Source organism: Rattus norvegicus, chromosome 1 (assembly GCF_036323735.1).
Source record: "Rattus norvegicus strain BN/NHsdMcwi chromosome 1, GRCr8, whole genome shotgun sequence".
Classification (NCBI taxonomy): Eukaryota; Metazoa; Chordata; class Mammalia; order Rodentia; family Muridae; genus Rattus; species Rattus norvegicus.
In genome coordinates this window covers 133404239-133418782 of record NC_086019.1, presented here as the reverse complement: position 1 = coordinate 133418782, position 14544 = coordinate 133404239, and positions in this window count along the sequence as shown.

The following is a 14544-nucleotide window of genomic DNA, read 5'->3' as shown; positions in this document are numbered from 1 at the left end:
TGTACATTTCTGACAGTTATGCAGAGGACTGTTCAAGAAAGCTAATCACAGAACTCTAAATAGAAGGCAGTTGTTTGCAATGAGTTTTTCCTTAAGTAAGTGTGATTTAAAAAAAAAATATCCTGTGGTTCTCATCTAGCGTGACTGTTGAGACGATTTTGAATACAGTAATGTAGCTGCTAGCGATGAAGGGTCTGTTACTTCATATATATATATATATATATATATATATATATATATATATATATATATGATAACTTGAGTTGCCCTTCCTTTCCCCTCCCCCTCCCTCTTCAGTCTGTGAGAGCATGGCCACAGGTCAAGGGACTCTTTATCATTGGAGTTATGTACAAAAACAAAAACAAAAACCATAAACCATGAAAATTTGGACATTTCAGCTTGTATAAAAATCTGCACTGCTCTAGGATCCTTAGGTCTTAGAAACCAATTTTTCTTTGAGAGGGAGGGAGAGAGAGAGAGAGAGAGAGAGAGAGAGAGAGAGAGAGAGAGAGAGAGAGAGAGAGAATAAAGAAAACTTTTACAGGGTGTGCTGATTTGGGAAGTCAACTATTCAGTTCAGTCCCTTATTCTCTTTTCCTGGTTTGGAGAAAGCTTAGTGCTGGGAACTTGTAATTTGTTTTTATTTAGATTTTCCAAGCTGCCCTCCCTGACAATACTTTTACCTTGTTGTGGTTTAATCCTAAAACGAGGGAGGGGGCTGATGACAGAGGTGAAAGAAAAGAGATCGGTCTGCCAAGTACATTAAAGTTTGATGCTCAGTTCTGGTGCATAAAGTGCAGACCTGAAAACTCCCCTGATTTAGGCAGATATCTCTGTCTGACCCCCAACTTCCCTCTGTAGATATATAGATATATATATAAATATGAATACGAAGATAAGTATGTTTTACAGCACAGCATCTGACCTGTAGATGGAGGGTTTGTTGGTTGCTTATTTTCCCCTCTTGCAAGTGCTACCCATGTGAGTGTGTGAAGTTTCTCCACTAAGCAAAACACGGGCCCTTTTCCTTGTTTGTTTTGTGTTAGCTTATTGTAAACAGCCATTTGTTGTAAATTATTATTGGCATTAAATTATAATTTATGATTTTCAAAGCAAAAGACAGTCCCTGTTTCATTATGCCTTTAAGTATGTGTTCTAGGCGTTGAAAAAAAAATCTCTGACTCTTAAGTTTCAGCGATGAGCTTGGGGGTATTCGAGGCAGAAAAAACAGGACTCAAAATTTTTCAACGGGTTAAAATAAAACCCCTTGTATACGTTTAGAGTGGCCGGAGGAGGATCTGTTTAGAGTCTTGAGTTCGGTTTAAGTTTATTGCATTTAAAGAAAGTTTTTCTTTTCACGCTGAGTTAGAACAAAAGATCTTTGCTGCGACTGAATTAGACAAAAGACGAGGGCTGGGACCCAGCGAGTGCGTTCTGTGTGAAATTGACGAGATCTTTTTAAAAAGCTGCTAAACATGGCGACTCTTTCCCTTTAAGTGTCTCTTTTTCCTTGCTGGGGTTTTTTTTTTTTTTTCCTCCTCCATCTGATCTGAGCTCGCTTTATTTCTTTTCCCAACCCCACTCCCCCTCCTCCTGGCGCTCGGTGGTGTGAGAGAACCCAGTTAGACGCGAAATGCAACAATGGTCCGAGGAGAGAGAGAGGGGCGATCGCTCCTTCTTGCCACTTTCAAACAAACCTGGGAGAAGATTGAGCTTCGGGGGAGAAGGAGGGGGGTTCTACCCAGTTCGCTTGGCTCACGGTTGCCCTACCTCGGCCTTTCACGTAGTGCTTGGCCTGGCCCGGGGAGGGGGGCGGGGGGCGAGCGGCTGGGGCTCAAAGTTAGCGGGCGATGTCCGGAGCTGGGTCAGTGGCGATGGCCTGGTGTAGCATCGGGCGGGCGGCGGGGACGGGGTCGGGAGTTGGCAGCGGCTGCGGGAAAGTGCCTGGCCCCCCGCCCCCGCCCCCAACGCCTGCGCTGCAGTGTTCCGCCCTAGCCCGGGAAAGTCCGGGGTGCCGAGAGCGCCCAGCTGCTCTCCCGGGACGTGCACCGAGCGGCGACGGGCGGGGGGTGGGGGCGGGGGGCGGTCAGGGGGAGCTTGAGCGTGTGAAAACTCTGCCTGTAAGCCTGCTTTTGACTTGGTCCTATGAGCTGAGCCAACATGGCGTCTCCCAATGCACCGCGAGCGCCGGCTGCCAGGCACCGCACGGCCGAGTAATAGAAAACACATTGGTTACCAAAAAGGAAGAAAAAAAAAAAAGGGGGTAGAGGGAGGACTAAGGGCCATTCGGTCTGCAGGCAGAAATCCCTCTTTTAAACTCTGGCTGGCAAGTGAGAGCAGCCCTCGATTATTGTGTAATTAAAGCAATAGCGTTTGCAGAGAAAATGTTGGTGACCGAGGACCCTAACCCCTCTTTTTTGACGTCCCCATCCCCCCTCCATATATTCTGGAGAGTTGATTTCATGCACCCTCTCCTTCCAGAATCAAATGCGAAGAATAAAAATCGGTACCCACAAACGATCTTAAGTGTTTGAATGGTATAGGGGGAGGGGGAGAAGCCAGTATTTACAGACCTGGGTCAGTTCCCCGCGCTCATTAAAGCAGAGGCTGCGCTAGGCTTCAAGCGGGCCTGGGACCCGCTTGGGGGCAGGGAAGAGGGGGAAAGAGCTGCGAACCTCGCTTGACGTTCGTACAACTTGCTGCTTACTCGTCAAAGTTGTGAGAAGGGTGGCTTTGATAGAGATTTGTTAGAGATGTGACTGGTGGGTAGAACCGAAAAAGGGCCTAGACCCGCTTCCATGAGAGTGATCGCAGGGTCCAGTTCTGTGAGAGTTCTCCTAAAACGAGCCTCCTGATTAGAGAGCATCTTCAGAGAGAGAATCACTTTCTCTAGTAGGCTTGAGAGCAGGCCAGGACGGCAGGAGCACAGATTGGCCTCCCAGAAAGTCTTCCCAGGCCTCTTTAGAGACCCTAAATTGGGACCCATCCACCATGGTTCGATGGGGGAAATCATCTTCCCTGTCCAGTTCCAAACCTAGCCTGGGCCCAGGGAACCCCATCAACCACCTGGGTGGGGAGTGAGCTACTCTGAATCCCAGGCCCCGTCAAGATTTATTGAAGTTGGGTTTAAAAAAAAAAAAAAACGTGCTTCAGATGATTTTTCCCATTTTCTCAGATTTCAAAGGCTCCCCGCAGTGCGGCTGCCTAATTAATGGTGAAATTCAACTAAATCTAATTATGCAGTAATTTTAAAGCAGTTAGTGCTGGGCGTTGGTTTGTAATAGGACCCCGGTTTTTTAAAGTTTGTTGACTGTATTGGTTTAGGGGAAAGCTATCTTTTGTATGGTAAAGAAAGATGGGGAAGGGCTTTCCTGCTCCGAAGGGGAGGGCTCAGGACTGTTTGCCATCCCACCCTCACTCCTAAGTCCTATTCAGTCTCCTTTCTCTCTCCTCTTGTTTTCCCTTTCACGCTCCAGCTAAAAAGCTGAGCTGGGTGCTAACTCTTCAAGCAGCCCCAGTTTCCTGATGAAACAGGAAAGGGAGAATCTATCCTTTGGAGACACACACACACACACACACACACACACACACACACACACACAAAGGGCCAGACTGGTATGCGCCCTCTTGGATGCATCCGTAAAGACTTGAAAACTGGGAAGGGACTCCCAACTCCTCTAATCCAGAACAGATTTCCTCCCCAGTATCCATTGTCATTAAGGCGCAAAGCTGACTCTTGGAGTTATAAATCTTATCGTCCTTCTGATAACACACTTGTAATAAGTTAGCGTCCCATTCAATGTGAATTGTAAAAGTGCCTCATTTAATATGGCATCTGTGCCATTAAAACTACCCCTCCCCCCGCCTCAGCCTAGTGACTTGCAGGTCTGGCTTTGAGGCTAACTGGGGAGGTCCCTTACTACTGGGCTTCTGGGGTTGGGCAGAGGAGAAAAAAGGTGTCAGAGATGGTTGCTGGATTCCACCTCAGGATCTTAGGCCGGGTGAGAGATGCCCAAGGCAAAAAGGGCCTATGGGAGTAGTGTCCCTCTCTCCAACCCCCACCCCACCCCATTGGCCCCTGAAAATGACATTTCTTGAAAGAAACATGCTTGTGATTAGCTAAGCAAACACATGTGCTTTCGGAGTTGGTCCTTCGTTAATTAGCTGAACAAAGGGCCGTTTTGCTTTTTACCTTTTGCTGGGAAGAGTGTGTTATTTCAGGAGTGTCGCGGGCTCTCCTCTTTTCAATTGCAGCCACGACGTTAATTTTATTGGGATTACTGATGGGAAATGAGGTGGCGCAGGCTTCCGAGAGGAAAAGCTTGATCATTACTCCCTTTGGAACTATATTTTTCCACCCAACCTCCTGCTTGTGAGGAGGGGGTGGGGGGGCGAACTGCACAGCAAGTTCGGGGCAATTGGAATCAGGCTCGCGCTACGTTGATCTCGGGTGACAGAGCGTGTGTTGAAGCTGAACTCTATAATTTGCGCTTCTGTTCCTTTATTAGGCCTGGACAACGAACTAATGAGCTTTGTGGCCCAGTACAATGTCACTTGTATTTATTTTCTTATGGCAACTTTGAGATAGCGGAAGTGCTCCTTACCGGGAGCCAGGAAGGGCCGAGAGTTCGGTCCGCTGCTAAGCTGGATGGGGTCGGCGGCTGTGTCCCCAGGGAGTGAGGACGAGCTGAGAGCCATCGCAAGGCTCTCGGAATAGAAGCACTGTGCCATTTGGGGCTCTCTGGAAAGCGTTAGGCCCTTTAACGTCTTGGGCACTCCTTCAGGCTCAGCATTCAGAGTGGGAGTGGTGGTGGTGGTGTAGCCCAGGACAAGTTCTCAGTTAAGAGATCGTCCAAGGCTTATAGGGACTATTCGGAGGTGATGGGCAGAGGAGGAATCCTGCCGTCCAACTTGCCAGGTCTAAGAGCCCTCTAAGCCAGCGGGGATGCACTGTTGGGTGGTGGAAACATCTGCTTATACTACTAAAGGTCTGGCCTAGCTCTGTACTTATTTTGTTGGGAGATGTAAGGCAAAGGGTGTCCTAAACAGGGTCTTAGGACTCTGAAGTTCGGTAAGCCCCCCCCCATGTCTTCCTAGTTTAGCTGGTGAGACATGATATAAAGTGAAGAGAGGGGCGGAGGCAGTGTGGGCATCCCTTGTGCTCTGGCAGAGAGAATAGGAGACCCCCATGCGGGAATTGATGGGGACAAGGAAAGGGAAACCCTGAACTGCTAGTGGAGCGGATGCTTCTCTCCACAGCCCGAGACTTCCCGTGGCTCTTGCCTTGCGCCTCGCCTCGCCAGGCAAGCCTTGTTAATAACGCCCAGGCTCGATGGCCCCCGCCCTCCCCATCTCTCCACGCTTCATCCCTCTGCCTTACCACCCCCTCCCCACCTCTTCCTTCCTTCCTGCAAATGGGTGTTAACGTGGGTCTTTATGTTCTGTCTATAACTAGGATGTAATCACGCGCCCCATGCCTCTCTCTAAAAGCATTTAATAAATGTCTATTAAAGCGCTACAAATGTAAGATGAATTTAGTGGCGCGGCTGCCTCCCTGAATCCAAACGGTAATGATGGATTTATCAACGGGGATTCGCCTTCAGCACAGCGAGGGAGGTTTACTCAGCAAATATGTCGGAGAGCACCCACCCAAATACAATCATTTGACCCCCTGCGGGCGTTAGCCGCTGTGCCCCTTCCCAAAGCTAGGCAGGCAGGTCAGGGTCGCTAGGGCCAACTCCCGACCTGGGAGGACTAGAAGGGAGGTCTCATCCATCTCCTGGTGTCTAACCCCTTCCTCCTCCGTCAAAGGCCTTCGGTCTTTCTCTGGGAGAGTGTGGGGGTACCTAGCTTACAGATTTGCAGGTGGGCAGTGGGGGAGAAGGGTTCTAGGGAGCAAGATGAAGTGTCTTGGCTTTGCTGTGAGACATCACTGAGTGCCCCAGCATCCTTCTTGGTTTGGCAGAGATAGCAATTGTTCCTGAATCTGCAATTGTGAAGCCTAAATGTCCTGGCTTTGACCAGATTCTAGAGGCCTAGGATCCTGGCTGGATGGCTTATGGGTACAGCTCTAGGACAGACGATTCCCGTCTTCAGGCCTCCGTAGAGGCTCCAGTAGGCCTCTCCACCTTACCTCGGACTCCTTAATCCCACTGAGACCAACCAGAGGTAACCTTCAAGAGTGGAGCAAAACTTTGAGACCTTTCCCCCTAAACTGATCCTGTTTCTCTAAAACCTGACCCAGCCGTGTCCACCCGGCCAATTAAAGTTCTCTGGACCACGGATTTTCAGAAATCGGTTTGAGTTGTGATCTTTAACACCCACAGTCCCATGAACTACCACATTTTCCCTTTTTCTTTTCTTTTTTTGTCTTTTCTCTTTCTACCCCCTATTTTTTTTTTTCCTGAGGCGGGGGAGAAAGTGCTGGCCTGTTCCATCAAGCCCAGTTCGAATTTGCTTTGGCCTCTGAATTCTCTTTCTTCTTTGGAAATTTCATTGAGATGTCTCTGTACTTCGCTTGTCAGTTATCTTTGTTCCTCTTAAATAAAGGGCTTTTAAATGGACTTATTGCTCCCAGCGTGGGTTCCTCTCTCTAAATGTTAGAAAATTGTGCCATCTACCCGCTATGCTGAGTACTGTCACACTTGGAGACCTTGGGGACCTCCGGACTGGCTTCAATGCTGCAGTGTCAGGGGCCGCTGCGGGTAGCAGGAGGAGGGGCAGCTCACGTGGATTTTTACGGCTCTCCGCCTGCAGCCAGCCCTCGTGGCCGCGACAGGGCACGGCCCGCGATGCGATGCTCGGAGCCTCCTGCTTTATGGCGGCCAGGAACTTGGCTGCCGCGCTTGATCCCGGACCAAATCGCAGGCGTGGCGCCGGGGCTCTTCCCTTCTTCTTGATGCTGTTGCCCGAGGGGGCACCTGGGTTGGCTTTATACTGGGAAAGCCACCACGGGTCACGGATAACAGAGGACAATGGGGCGAACAGGGCCTGTCCGGGAGGGGCAGAAGGAGACTGTCGCCGTGCGTTTAGGAGCTCTCGGCAACGACTGCAGGGAGATTTGACTGAGGCCAGAGGAGAAGGAGGACGGCTGAGGGGCTTCCCAAGGCTCTTGGCCAGAGAACTCCTGGCCCGGTAGTTGAGATACAACTTTCGGATTTGTTCTAGCCCTGTTCGGAAGGACAGAACTTCTTTCCTTAAGTGGAATGCGGTTTTGATGGACCGCTTCTGAACAAGTCAGGTGTATGGTGTGGGGTCTCCTCGCCATGACCCCTCCGAAGTAAAACACCACCCACAACCGCAGGTTATTTTGAACGAGTTAAAATGGATTAACAGTTTAAATTTTATTATGTAGCTACCCCTTTCAGATGCTCCCCCCAATTTTAACCCATTAGGGGTATTAGCTGTTTTGCTTTTCTTCCAAGTGTCAGTTGAGTATTTATGCTTTTGCGGAGGGGGGGGGGATCTTCAATATGGCGTATGGCTTTTATTACATGTTTCACACTGTTCAAGAAATGGAGTTTTAAGCAACATACAATTAAATCTATATTGCTGTTTGGAGGAGGGCCAAGGGACTCGGCAATCAATTAGTTTAGATCTTTTGATACTTGTTGCTAAAATACAAGTGTAAAACTACAACCTCCAGGGCTAGCTGCTCCCCTCCTTTTAAAAAGGAAGGTGGTCTAGTTAGGAATGTCGTAAGGAATGATGGCTGCTCTGCCTCCAGTTTACCCTTTGAATTCTTCAATGGTAATCAAAATTTTTTTTCTATTTCCTCTCTGTCTTCATGGTAGTTTCTTGTCTCCCGTTTTTAGCTTCTGTTTTCGGGTTTTCTTAGTAAATTTACTTTTTAATTGTATTATTTGCAATGGGTTTTTCATTCATTACTTTCTTTTTCGTACTCCTGTAGTCTTACACCAAGTAGAGAAACTGCTTAATATCCAGCAATGTACACAGTTTTTCCAACAAAGGCAAAGTTTATTCTTTTTTTTCCCCCTCGCCCCCAAAAATTTAGTCTTTACAACCAGTGCAAAGGGAGGGTCTTTCTTGTTTCTCCCCTTTTCTCTCTTAAAAATAATTTCATGAGTAATCACCTACATTGAGCAGAAATTGCTGCTTCTGTCAAAGTGTCACCATTTCCATTTCTCTGCCGGTCTCTGGGGCAGTCTCTTCAGATATTGGTACACTTTTTTTTTTTTGCCTCCCCCTTCATGAAAATAGAGGGGTGCATATCTAGCCTGGAAGACAAAGAGGAGGAGCAACATAGCCCATAAGTGGCTGCAAAGGCAGGCAGATAGTTCTGGAAAGAAGGGTGTTGATATATTTTAAAAACCTTTCCCCTCAATACGTTCTCACCATCACCGCCCACTTGTAGGGGCGTGTCTAGGACAGTAAGTACATCTACACCCTTGTCTCCTTCTCCAGCCCAAGGCTAAACTATCACCTACTCCGGGATGGGCTGTTTAGAACATCCCTTCCTTTCCAAAAAGGTTCAGAACCTATCGAAGTGTCTGGGCAGAGTGTAGTGTCCCTATTGGCCTTCAGAAGTGTCTCTTTTCTTCCCAGGGAGTGAAGACTCCATGGCAGGTGGGCCGTTTGCTTAGACCCAGGGCACAAGCCAGGCAGGTCACAGCTCCCTGCTCCATAGACTCCCCGCTGATATGACCACGGAAAACTTCTGCCCTAATTGCTGGAAGGTCTGGGAAACATTTTCTCTGCGCTAATTTTATATTTCCCCTTTCCCCCTTCCAACATCAAACATAATTTTGCGCTGTCAGTGTCACTAAGATTGCGGTTTGCTGATGTCTCTACTTGGAAACACGACCTCCTAGACTCCAATAAGGAGTCGTCCCTGGCTTAGCCAACCACCTCCTCATCAGGAACTTCTGGGGTATTGTGACACTACAGAGAAAAAAAGGGGAAGGGAGAGGGAGAGAATGAGCAGTCATCGGAGGCCCAAGATTCCAATGCCTCTTAGCCTATGGTGGAAGCAGAAATGTGTTTAGTTCAGTTGTTGGTTTACTTGTTTAATAAAATCCACCCCCCCCCTGTGTGTGTGTGTGTGTGTGTGTGTGTGTGTGTGTGTGTGTGTGTGTGTGTATGTATGTATGTATGTAAAACAGAGGACCACTTTTAAGAATTTCCTGTTGTAGTCTGGTTTGTTGTTTCTGTGTCCTTTCTCTTCATCAGCTCTCTTCTTTACCAAACACCACCCTGACCCACTAAGTTCCTTCTGGCCAGTCAGAAATTCTCCGGCCCAGTGGTAGTGCTCCTAGACCTAAAAATTCATTTTGTCCCTTACGTGTTCTCGCTGAGGCCCTGGTCTCAGAATTCTTTGGTGGTTGACTAGAGCCAAAAGGAGAAAGTGACTTCAAATTTCCTTGACTTTGTGACTCCCACCATCCAGAAAAAGCTAGAACCTAGACAGGTTTCGTTTGCTCTCTGCTTCTGACTGCAGGGTTAGTAGCTGTGTATTTGTTTTTCTTTTCATTGCAAAGAGCTGCTGGTTGCTCGATGCTGCCCATATCAGTAGCTTAGCTACTTTGTACCAAGGCTGGTGGGTTTCAGAGTGATTATCTAATTTCCCTGGTGCAGAGAGAAGCTGCTGGCAGCCCCTGGGTCAGACTTTCAGTGGAGAGCCCATGTCAGGGACCCAACCCGAAGGTTAATTTCCTCTCATTAGCATCTCCATAGTCTGCTCGGATTCAGGCTGCTGTTTGCTGTTTTTCTCTAAGCTTAATATTGCTGGTATATTCATATTCATATTCTCTCTCTCCCCCTCCCTCCTCCTCTCACTCTCCCTTCCTTCCCACCACCAACTCCATTTCCTGAAAGCCCATTTCATCAGTTTCCAACCAATTTGCCTATTTTTATCCAGGAGCCATCTTTCACCTTGGTATCTTTCCTTACCATACACATTATTTACAAACACATTCTGGTTGATCTGAGTTAGTCCCTTTCTCCCTTTCTATCCCCCACCCCACCCCACCCCCACCACCATCCCTCTTCTTTCAATAATTGCTAGGGAAAGCAAAACATACAAAATGGCAAAGTGGTGGGGAGGAGATGATGCTCGCTACCTGGAGAGAAGCTGGAGATCTGTAGCCACAGTGGGGATGACAAAGGAAGAGGTGCGTGTGGTTTAAGTGAGTGAGTGTGTTTAAATGCTCCTTCCCTGTGTCTTTTGAAGGCTTCTCTCAACTGCTTTGATGCTGGCTCCACGAAGGTATTTGAGGAAGGCAGTCACAGCGAAGGAACCCAGAGTTAACCTCAATATCAAGTGAATCTTTTCATTTAGAGACCAATAAATCTCAATTCCTAGCTACCTATTGTTGATCCAGCCTGGACTTAGTGAAGCAGGACCGGGGCTTAGAGTAATGACCAGATAAAGTTTTCCAAAGTTAAGAGTAGTTTTCTTTTCTTTCATCCAAAAAGAAAATCTGAAAATATCCTCCATTTAACAACAACAACAACAACAACAACAACAACAACAACAACAACAACAAAATCTACAAAGCAGTAGTTCCCTCTCTGTGTGCAGAAAGCTGGGTATTTCTTGAGGTTGGTCCCCCCCCCCAAAAAAAACAGGAGTCTTATTGATTGAAACGATTTCCCAAACAACAATGCTGAAAAAGGTTATAGTCTTTCAAGAAATCTTTATTTTGGATTGTGATTTTGGTGGGGGCTGAAACCGTTTGATAATCAATGTAAAATGTGTGTGTGTGTGTGTGTGTGAGAGAGAGAGAGAGAGAGAGAGAGAGAGAGAGAGAGAGAGAGAGATCGAAAAAGAGCGAGCTGGGACAGAGGAGGATGGTTTAGGACCTAAAAGAGAGCTGCTACCAGACACATGAAAGCCTGTTGGGTCTCCAGGGATGGAATTTGGGAAAGAGCCTGCACAAGTCTGCTCCTGGGCCGTAAAGAAATACATTGTTAAGGACAGCAAGACAGACAATGCCCTGAGCTTGGCCTGGAATTCAGGCAGAGTCAGGCTGTGGGTTGCTGCAGCACCGTTCATTTTGATGGCATTTCTGGGCCATTTGAAACTCAACCTTTAGCCAGCTCATGCTATATGGTTACAGAATTTATTTTTTTGATTTATTAGCCCTCCCTCTTTATTCTCTCTATTTCCTGATAGCTTCCCATGGGGTAAATCTCCTTTCCCTCCCACCCACCCCCTTTTATATTTTCCAGTTTTGTTCTCCCCACAGATGCAGCAGGGTTTTTTCCCCCGTTTTTGCTGATCACTCATTTGCTTCTTTTTCCCCTTCCTTCCTCAAGCGACGGAGGGAAATGTGAAGAATTGCAGGGGGATTTCCGAATGGCTCCTCTCTGTGTTATTAATTACTCTTACAAGGCAGGTGATTCTTAACTAATAACAAAGTTGTAAATTGCTACTAACTGTAAGATATTTCTCATTTGTCAGCTCTGATTGATTTGATTAATATTCTACTCTTTAGAATTATTTCAAGCTGCACTTTCAATCAACTCTACCCATGATACAGATGGCAGGCTCCCAACCTGGGATAGGAACCTACCACTTTACAATATTCTCAGGACCTTGTTACCTCTCCTGAGGCCCATGGCTTGGACTGGAGGAACAGTCCATGGGAGAGGGCACAGGCTAGGGTTCAGGAGCTGCCTGACAAAGCTGTATGTGCTGTCTTCTATGTGTTATTTGAAAAACAATACTTTATTAAGGGATTTCAGTGCGTTGAAAATAACAACAAGCCATTTTCTGTAAGTCTCTTGAGAATTCTTAAAAGGTTAAAAGGTCTATCCTTAGTCTGTATGACTGGAGGAAAAAGATGTGTTGGGGGTGGGGCTGGTAATCAAGGCAAAGTCCTATTGTATCCCACAATGGTACCCAGAATGCATTTTTTTAAGGCTATCAATAGCCGCTGCCTCAGTACCTCTGGAGTTTTAATCTTAATTATATGATTAAGTGAAGTACCATTCTGTCAGGGTACTGAACATGATTTATGACGTCTGCCTATTAAAGGATCGATGGTGAATATCGCTACTATCATCTATCAATATTCTCAAGCCTGGGGTATTTCTCACATTGGGTTATTTGTGGTAGCGGAGTGACAGACTGCAGGAAAAGACTATTTCTTCTTCTCAGAGCTGGCTTTCCAGGTGCAGCAGTGAGAGAGAGGTGTGGAGTGCCAGCAGCCCTCCTGAATTCTTATACACCTAGAGAGAATGTAAAGATTCCCCCCCCCCCACTCCTTAATGCTAAAGCCAGTGAATTCTCCCTGGGGGCTAGTAGAGAAAGAGAAGACAAGAGCCTTCTTTTGGGGGGGGGGAGAAGTAACGCCCTGCAGGTCGATATCAGGGGCGAGCATTTCCTAGCTGCCAGGTGATTTTCTATGAGACATGTAGGAGGGAAAAAAAACAGCCTTTATAGGAGGATGGGTGGCTGGGTTCCGGGGGCAGATTTTATTTTTTTTCTGGAACAGATGCCTGCCCCTGCCTCTGCCTGCGGACTCGGAGGTGTTCAATTTAGGGAATCAATAAAAGTTCTCTGCTCCTTAGCGCCCCTTCCTCCACCTGCTCCTGCTGCCTCTGCAAAGGTGGAGGCTGGTGCGAAAGACGCAGTGTCTGGGCCTGTTGGAGCCAGCCAGCTCAGGTCCTTTGTCTCCAGACAGTGTAGCGCCTGGAGTTTTTGACACTCAGGAGGCATGCCACTGGCACCGGGTTATCCTCTAGTCTCTGACCCCCAGCTTTGGGAGAATGGGGAGACTCTCCCTGTGTCTGGAAGCCGGAGAAGCCCAGCGAGGTGGGGCCTGGAAAGACCTGTGTGTGGCAAGGCGCGTCCAGGGCAGTGCCTTGTGTCTTGTCCCAGTCCCTTGTCCCTGGGCTCTTGCAAACACCCGGAGGCAGCCAATGGAGACCCCTCTCTGGCTAGTCACACACAGGAGTCAGTCAAGCGCCCCCTGGCACTCAAGAGAAGCTCATCTAGCTTGGAGCAGAGGTAGTAGCAGACACCTGGGCAGTTGGAAGCCCAAGGTGTGGACCTAACCTCTGGGCGACTAGCAATTGGCACCTACCCACACTCGGACACCGCAGGCCTTCACCAGACTTTCCTCTCAGGATTCCAGCAAGAAGAGGAAATAGGAATACAGTACGGTCTTTCTGTCTTCCCAGGCCAGAGGCTTGGAGCCACAGGAGCCACAGTTGTCAAGGGAGGTTACAATCCCAAGGAATGGGATTCCAGATGGGCATGCCTTGGAATTGTAACCTCTTCAACGTCCTATAGCACCCTGCTGCCCTGTACTGAGCAGTATGTCCAGCATAGAAACCATGATCTAGACCTAGCCATGTAACCTCATTTATCTGGTTGCCTGCTTCCCCAGCCTGGCTGCCTTGCTCCAAGGTCTACCCTTCTTTGGCAAGAACCATTTATTGTAAGGTCTGGAAACTCCCCCAGATAAAGGTCAGTGATGGACACATTGAGAGAGTAGTCTCGAAATGCAGCTGTTTTTCATGCCAAAATTAGGCACATCCATCTTCCTTTATAAGTAACCTTCTGCTAATATAACACACACACACACACACACACACACACACACACACACACACACACACACACACACACACTTCAGACCAGCCACCATTCAGGTAGGTCTTCAGACCAAATCTTTACTTTGTCTTAGGGTGACTAGGTATTGGCTGCCTCTGGTCTTTCAGGCCTAGACTTAAAACATCCAAAGGGAGACATTCTGGAGGGCAAGCAGGAGGGTGGAGGCCTTTAGACTCTCACAAGATGTTGGTGCAGATGTGGACTGTCACAGTGAGCCTGAAGCAAGTCTCAGCAGGTCCCCAGTGTGCCTTCCTTGGGTCAGCACAAAGAAAGGAGGATTTTCATTAAATAAGAGCTTTCTGAGAATGGGGCAATGGAGTTTCTGTTCAAAAGAGAGTGGGGGGGGGGAAGCAGGTGCTACTCTTGATGAAGAAGAAGAAGAAGCAGCAGAACCTGGCTTCCAGTCTAGCCCCAATCTTCTAAAGGAATCCAGTGGCAAAGTATGTAAGGATGAGGACATCAAGGAGTAACAGAGACCAAGACCTTAACTACATTGAAATGAAGCTGTTTTCTTCCAGATTGCTTGGGTAAGCTTTCGGTGTGGCACCTTCTAGAGAATGAACTATGAAAAGTAGAACATATAGGTACAATGGCCATGTTACCATATTTTAATTGTAGTTCCACCTCAAGAAATAGAGTTCTGTCTTACCATTCTTTTTATTGGCACACACATCATGCCATTATTATCTCAAACGACCTTTTAGCCCCCATGTGGCTCCTTGGGTCAGCTGCAGGAGTCACATCCAGCATAATGGTGCTGTAGCTCAAATTTAGCCAGATTATGCTCCTCTCCTCTTCTCTCTCTCTCTCTCTCTCTCTCTCTCTCTCTCTCTCTCTCTCTCTCTCTCCCTCCCTCCCTCCCTCCCTCCCTCCCTCCCTCTGTCCCTCCCTCTCTCCTTTCTTTTCTTTCTTCTTTCCTTCTTCCTTCTTTTCTCTTTCTTTCTTTCTTTCTTTCTGCCCAG